This window comes from Etheostoma spectabile, chromosome 4 (assembly GCF_008692095.1).
Source record: "Etheostoma spectabile isolate EspeVRDwgs_2016 chromosome 4, UIUC_Espe_1.0, whole genome shotgun sequence".
Lineage (NCBI taxonomy): Eukaryota > Metazoa > Chordata > Actinopteri > Perciformes > Percidae > Etheostoma > Etheostoma spectabile.
The window spans coordinates 12,021,440-12,029,538 of record NC_045736.1 but is presented as its reverse complement, the minus strand read 5'-3'; the positions used below and the strand labels follow the sequence as shown (position 1 = coordinate 12,029,538).

Genomic DNA, 8,099 nt, shown 5'->3' with positions numbered 1-8,099 from the left:
TGTGTGTGTATGTGTGTGTGTGTGTGTTACTGCATTCATTTACAAGGCAGATAATCTATCTGGTGAAAAGGGAAATGCTAAGTTTGACTCAGGGAGAGATTTCAGGCTGGCATATTCTGCCAGCACACCTTATCAAATACCACTATCCTGATATATGACATGATGATGACACTGTATGATATGAATTTAGTTAAGTTGCAAAATAGAGAGCGTTATTCAGTAATTCACCATCTGCTGTGAAGGCAATTTCAATGCCGGTGGATGTATGAGGACTATGGTTAACTGCTCCTCAGATCTCTGCATGGTCAATTGAGACAGCAAACTAGACTATCTGTCCAATTGGAGTTTTCTCTAGCGCTAACTATTTTGCAGCGGTTCTGTGCGTTGTTTAGCATTCTGGTTTGACGATTGTGATTAGTATAAAGAAATGCTTATAAACCAGAGCACGTTTTTCTCCCGTCCCCGAATGTTATGTGGAGTAGCTGGACTCTCCTTTAGTGCGTTTGGACGAGGGTCTGGCAAAGCGACACTAGGTCTCTGTAAATTAAAGAGTATGGTCTAGACCTGCTCTATATGAAAAGTGTCATGAGATTACCTCTTTTGCCATTTGGTGCTTTGTAAATAAAACTGACTTGACTTACATTAATAATGCAACTATGCAATAGACGAACCAAAATGTAATGCAATCAGCCCTATTGTGTTAATAATCTTATGTACTGTATATACAGCAAAATCACACATTTTATCTAAAAAACCTAGAGTTATTTAAAGAGCCCTCTCTTTTATTAAGATAAATTACACCGGTGTGTTCTAATGAGCTTTGGACCTGGTGACTGGCACAGGGCAAGCCCGTGCCCAGCAGCAGCAGCCGCCCGGTGGCTGGGTCACGTCAGCGGGATGATTGGCACACCGGAGGCACATCCCAGGCAACCTTTACCCAGCCAGCTTAAACAATCAGTTCACTGCCTTTTGCCAAGCTGCACACTCAACCACAGGTGAAAGGTCCAACCGCATTGCTCATGCCAATGTTAATCACTAAAAAGATCCTCGATCAACTGCTTGTATGGACAGAGTGTGTGGTCACTACCACAAACATTTGTGATTTCATTTATCTGACATTCATCTTGCAGCCCCTCTTGCTCTGTGGTATGGAAACACAGCGCACACAGCTCCTTTAGTCTCCATGTTCAAGTTGAATTACTTACGATAACGTAAGGCTTGTATCATGTCATGACAGTTTTGCTGTTATTACTCAGAATTCCACATGAGGCAACATTAACCACGCACTATCGATTCAAAACAGCCCATTCTAAAGTTTTTACATGAAGCCCCGGAAGAAAACATTAACGTGTGGCTAACTTAGATATTTATGCTAGTATAGACCATAAGCAAATCTCCAAAAAAGCTGGTATTCACTTTCAAACCATTGGATTGGATTACCATGCTCTTCATTGTAGAATAATAGTTTTTTTATATTGAGTTCTGGCAGAAGAAAGTTTCTAAATTAGACACAAAGCATTCTGAAAACACTAATTATTCCTGTGTGTTGCCAGCAGCCGCCTCCACTGACTGCTGGGTCATGAGCCCTGATAAGACTTCCATCTTTCCACAGTCCAATCAAGGCTCAGGCTTGAGGAGCATTGCAAATACCAATGAGCTGGACTACACTGAATTCTCCGCAAACTGAATTTAAAACACACATTTGAGTAGGATGGGTCTGTTTTGGGTTGCTGTAGTTACAGAGAGACACAGAGAGGCTCAGGGTCAGCTAGATACAGCAAAACAGTTGAACCATTATTTGTGTACGTTAAGGATTAATGTATCAATTACACAATAAAATGCATTTTCTCGAGAGGGCTAACCTTTTGAAATAAAGACCAAAGCTTCAGTCCAAGCCATAAGTGACAAGTCGAAAACAATGACTATTATTTTACGATCACCGTATATTTTAATAATTGATGCTTAGTCATTACCATTTATCATAAGCATGCTGTTGTACACAAAAACAGTAGTTTTGTTCAAATACAAAATGTGTTGCTGTGTTTCTGCCGTCCAACAACGTGTTGATTTTAATGTTTAATAAATGAGTAAGATGATAATAATGTAAATCATTGATGACAATTATTGCATTGACGTTGCACCACTCAAGGACGTACAGATAATTTGTCAGTATCAGTACATATCATCCCACAAACTCCAACCAGAATAACTTTAAAGTCATTAAGGTTACAAAAAGATATGTTATGAAAGCAAATAACACTTAGGGCTTATCATAAAAAGACAAAGAATCACAAGGTTAATCTAAAGGCTCATCTCGAAGGTTCACCAGCAGAAATCTACGATAGTGATCGTTGTTGATCCCTGGCTAAGTACTGGATGAAAATGACTACAGCATGTCTGCTAGCTCGACAGATGCATTGTTTTCTGTTGGCAAACAAAAGATAGGCTCGCGCAGGCACTGCTGGAAGGGTTGGATATCATCGGATTGAGTGCTGCTTTAGTAGAGTAACCTTGTCTATTAATGGTAGACAAACTGTCCGTTAAAGGGCTCGAGCAGACAAGCCGTCCTCAGCAAGAACACCGCGGGGCATCTTGCATTAATAAAGAGATCAGGAGTGCTATCCATTACTTTGCCACTATAACCCAAATAAGTAATGATTTCTGTGCATGGAACAAGAAGCCAAACCAACTTTGAACATTTCTTGTGGGTAAAAGCAATGATCCAGCTACCCATATCTGCTAAACTAATGTAACGAAGCGTAAATTCTTTCAGCAAGACCTAACTATAATTGATGCACTCCTAAATCAATTCAACTGTTATCCAAATAAATGTGTATTTTATCGTACTGTGTATAACTGTTGCATATCTGCAACCAGTCTCTCCTGATTGGAATGTACAGTATCTCAGTGTATATCCTTCAGGAAGCCCTCACTCTTTATCATTGCTTTACCTAACTCAAATCAGCTGTTGGAGGTGTTCACCTTCCTGCTAAACCAATCAGAATTGTTACACAAATGGCAAGGGCCAATCACAGAGTAATAACCCTGCTTAAAATTCTAAATTCTATAATAGAGACCGCCAGGGGCGTTGTTTGTCTTCCATTACTGCTGCAGGTTAAGCATGCAGCTTCTGGCTTGCGGTTGGCGGTTCCTTTGCTGATAGCACCACCTGCTCAGAAGAGCACTAGTTTCAGCCTTTATATCAATCTGCGTCGTTGCTTATAGTGTGGGGAATTCCTTCTCCGTGCACAAAACCTGAAGCTCTGAGTGGCGGAGTTGACTCCACGGCCTTTGTAGCCTATTCTTTTCATGTATTTTAAATGTAGACGCTTCTCTCACGGGCAACCTGCGTGATGGACTAGTCGACCGACTTTATATGCTAACCAATACAGGATATGCATCTGCTTGGGGTTTTCATTGCGAGAGTATTAAATGGCACCATTTTGCAAGAGGGACAGGTCCCGTGTTCAAGCTCCTTCTCTGGTTGGTCCGTTCTGGCCGTCAGCCACTGTCCTTGTGACTTTCCCGTGTCTCCTCACTACATGTCCTGACAGTATAACCTTCATGTGAGGATCTGTCCCACTGGTGTGCTGGGTTAGGCAGCCCAGTCTGTACCATACTGACGGTAGTTCCGTCATCATACCTAAGCAATATTGCTCATTTCCTGGAGTGCTTATTTGAGGAGTGCAGACCTCGGGCAGCAACGTCAACTGGTGTTTTGCATTAAATAGCGTTGAATTCTGGTAAGCGTGCAGATAACTGATGTCGTTGTGCCCTTCACAGTCGGTTCGTCTTCTCACATCTTCAGAGTGTTGTGCAGGGTTTTAAACAGTGAATTAATAAAAGGTTACTTAAATACTAAAGGGTACCTGAATAATTAAATGTATGACTGACTCACACCCCGTCTTGTTAATTGTCTAGATAACTGTACTTTGCTTTACTGAATATTTTACGTGGTAATGCTCCAAGGCTGACATTTGTTTTCCTTCTGTTTGACGGCTTTATTTGCCTCCAGCTTGGTGCCTTGATTCGCTTTGCAGAGTTTACTTGCCACCGGCCTGAGATGCCAGGTTTTCCTGGTTCTTGTGCCGCCGGCTTGAGATGCCGAGATTTCGCTGCCTTATTTTGCAGACGTTTTTCTCATGGGTATTCCTTATGTTTTCTAAGTGTTTAACATTTTCATGCATTCGATTTGTGCACTGTATTAACTGCATGTCTGTCTTTTGCAGGTACTAATATTGTGTTCTGTTGCAGGCCTTACATCACAGGTAACTCTATTACCTCTCAATGTTATGAGGATGACACCAACTTATACTGCTCATTCAAGCCCTGCAAAGTCGGTCAGTTAGCTAAATTTTAAGCTTGCATTATGAATGTGAATCCTGGATGTCCTACAAATTCCGTTGTTATACCCAACCATCTTGAAGCATTGTGCTGGGGGCCTTACCACTGCCAAAATTCTTTATCTCAAGTTATATAAGTTTATCTGTGGTTGTTTGCACTGGCAAGGTGCTACTTTCTGGAATCTGGGAGTTATTCTGATCAGGATATATACATTTACACCTTTCTGATGCAATCTCAAAACCAGCTTTTTCTTCCTCGTGATATTGCAAAATTGGGACTATCCTGTCTTGACACAATGCTGAAATCTAATCATGCATTCGTTGCGTTAGGATGGACTACGGTAGTTCAGTACTATCGGGTTGTATATGAGATAATGATATGTTAGCATTTATAATGTTGGTAATAATTCTATTGATGGTGTTTATTGTTTGTTAGCGTTTATAGAAGAGACATGAAAGGTGTCTTTCGCATGCTGTTTTGGAGGACGGATCACTGCTTTTGTTTTCCATTTACCGATTCATGGAGATGTTGCCGTACCAGCGATGGTGCCGTTATGCTAGCCTGAGTTGCAGCAGAGGTGCCATGTTATGAAGGCCTGAGTTGCCATACCAGCGGGGATGCCGGTCATGCTGGCCTAAGTGCTGTGGAAGCCACGTTGTGGCGGCTTGAGTTGCCGGTGCTGGCCCAAGTTTCTGAAGCGGCGTGGGTCGCGGTAGACCGTAGTATTGGGAAGTGTTTTGTTTACCGTTTTGGGGAGGGTCTGCTGCTTTTGTTTTCTACTTGCAGGTCCTTGGAGATGTTGCTGTACCGGCGGTGGTGCCGTGTATGCTGGCATGAGTTGCCATTCCGGCGGAGATGCCATCTTCTTACTTCTCTTGTGACTTTAATGCCTAATCATGTCATGTTTTGGGGGTCTGATGGATCTCTACCCCTATATGGACATACGAAAGATTCGTATAGCGATGGAGTCTAATCGCCGAAGACTTTGCACATTTTATTTGAGCTGTACAATAAATCTGTACAATAAATCTGGTGCAACATGCTCATCATCTCGCCAATCAGTCCACCAGCTTATTCGCCCGTCAGGCAGCAGCCAGACTTGTATGTCAAGGTTAATCTGAAGTCTTCTGTCTGTCTGAATCTGTCAACATGATTACAGCCTGTTGGCTATGACTGCTCTTCAAAGAACTGAACTGAAAAGAAGAAATGATTGGAACTCTGCCAAAATCAACTTTTATTATTCTTATCTTAAGTGTAGCAGCATACAGGGTCATCACCACCAGTCGGCCCCTCTCTTGATGTCACCAAAAGACAATATCTGGAGTTGTTCCAGCAAGAGTGAATTGGGGACACAAGCACAAACTTTGCAGACATTCTGGCACATTATTTTTCTTGGTAATTGTTGACGTAACAGTCAAATGAAGCTTGACTGAATGTGAAAAGCTCAAAGCAATCTTGTTTCTCTAATTTATTTTCACTGGAGCAGCTCCAGGTTTTGCCTTTTAACGCCATTATAGGATTAAATTCTTGCTCTGGGCTCAAGTTCCTAGATTCATAAATACTTAACAAATTTAATGTTCAGATCATATTTTAGCTTTAAGAGTACTGTCTTGCTTGGCTGAATCTTTCCTTCGACCAGCAACACACACACACACACACACACACGCACACACACACACACACACACACACCCCCCGAAGCTTTGCAGGTTCACTTAGTAGAGAGCAGCTAATCTAATCAAGTACAGCAGCTAATGCACAATGAAAGCAGTTGTTTACTCGAGATGCCAGTTACCCGCTTCCTGGGTGGACAATATGGAAGGGGAGAAGAAGACCGAGAGACACAGAGAGAAAGTTGACAATGTAAAGTGACAAAGAATGAAGAGATCAGGACAGATCAAAGCTCAACAACAGGCAGACTCTTCCTTAGCTGCGGACAGATGAACGAGAGAAACTGACAGACTGGATATGTTTCTCTCTCTTATCTGTCCGTCTCGTACGCTCTCTGAATTGATCTATCTTTCAACAGTTTCTCTCCCTACAAGCACAGTGCACTCCATCATCCCAGCCCATGCTTACCTGTCTGCAGTGTCTCACTTGCAACTCAGTCTCTTCTCCTCAACAACTTGGTGCTCCTCTGCGTATCGCTCCTTCCGTGCGTCTGACTCAGTCTCTTTATGCTCCAACACCTGCTGTCGGGGATCAGCCTCTCTCCCGTCAGATGATACTGAGAGTAGCCCTCCTTCTATTCTCCCTTTCAGCCCTACCCTCCTCGTCTTACTCTCTCCCTTGCTTCCCCTTCCACACATGCGTGCATTTTCCTGTGTTTATTCGGAGGAGAGCAGTAATGTTCCCTTCTCTCTAGCTCCTGCTCTCTCTGCGCCGATATTTTCCCTTCGTTAGCTTTTCATCTTCATCTCCACCTCCCCTCTTTTATCTTTTATCTGAGTGCTTTCCATTCAAACGGTGGGTGTTGCTTTGCTTAGGAAGAGAATAGAGTCTGCTTGTTGGGAACAGATTATGCTATTTCAATAGGAGAAAATACTGCGGCCGGATGTGAGAGCAAAGTTTTCCAAAACAAAAGGGACATTACCTCATCTAAAATGTGACATCAAATCTGTCTGTCCAATTATCTGCTTTGACCTGACAGCTTCTTCAAAAATCATATAAACCCTTTTTCAGAAAATTAGCCTCACCATCCCATTATCCATTTGACACATTAGTGGCAGACAGCTGAAAAGCTTTCAAACGGTGCAGATTTTGAAGCACACTCACACATGATGGAGAAAATCACTTGCTCAGCCCACAGAGAAGTAAGCAGAGGTCAGTTTTGTCCAATGTATTATTGAGAAATCACATTTCCCTAATCCCCATGCATAAGACAGTGGAAGGCATCACTACACATTACGCGCACAGTCACAAAAAAGTGGTCTCTTAAAAGTCATTCACTGGATTTTAATACCAGTCGCCTGTTCATGTACACCCCTCTGCACCAAACAGTACAAACAATGGTATACATTCCTGTCCCTACATAGTCATAGTTAAAGGTCCCATGACATGGTGCTTTTGGGATACTTTTATATGGACCTTAGTTGTCCCTTATACTGTCTCTGAAGTCTCTTTTATATAGACCTAAGTGGTCCCCTAATACTGTATCTGAAGTCTCTTTTATATAGACCTTAATGGTCCCTTATAATGTATCTGAAGTCTCTTTCATATAGACCTTAATGGTCCCTTATACTGTGTCTGAAGTCTCTTTTATATAGACCTTAGTGGTCCCTTATACTGTTTCTGAAGTCTCTTTTGTATAGACCTTAGTGGTCCCCTAATACTGTATCTGAAGTCTCTTTTATATAGACCTTAGTGGTCCCCTAATACTGTATCTGAAGTTTCTTTTATATAGACCTTAGTGGTACCCTAATACTGTATCTGAAGTCTCTTTCCCAAAATTAATCCTTGGTGCAGAATTACAGCCACTAGAGCCAGTCCCACAATGAGCTTTCCTTAGTATGTGCCATTTCTGCATCTGTAGCTTTTGAGGGGGGGGAGGTGGAGGCTGGGGGTGCGGCCTTGACCAACTGCCACTTTGCTCATTTGAACGCCGTGATGTTTCTCTCTAATGGGTGGGCCAAATTTGCTGGGCGGGCAAAGCAGAGAAAGGGGAGGTAACCTTGCCTCTCATGACCTCATAAGGGGCAAGATTCCAGATTGGCCCATCTGAGTTTTCATTTTCTCAAAGACAGAGCAGGATACCCA

General features: G+C 42.4%; 1 protein-coding gene across 5 annotated transcripts in view; it reads right to left on the bottom strand.

Moving 5' to 3' along the window:
* rap1gapb (RAP1 GTPase activating protein b) overlaps nucleotides 1-8,099 on the bottom strand; it is a 75,317-nt gene that overhangs the window by 36,450 nt on the left and 30,768 nt on the right. The window contains exon 1 of one of the 5 annotated variants that reach the window (XM_032513446.1): nucleotides 6,423-6,803. The exons of 3 other annotated variants lie outside the window; for them this stretch is intronic. The gene's annotated coding sequence lies outside the window, so the exon portion shown is untranslated. Of the gene's footprint in view, nucleotides 1-6,422; nucleotides 6,804-8,099 lie in introns of those variants that run through there. One more of the 5 variants, XM_032513445.1, reaches the window with a different exon arrangement.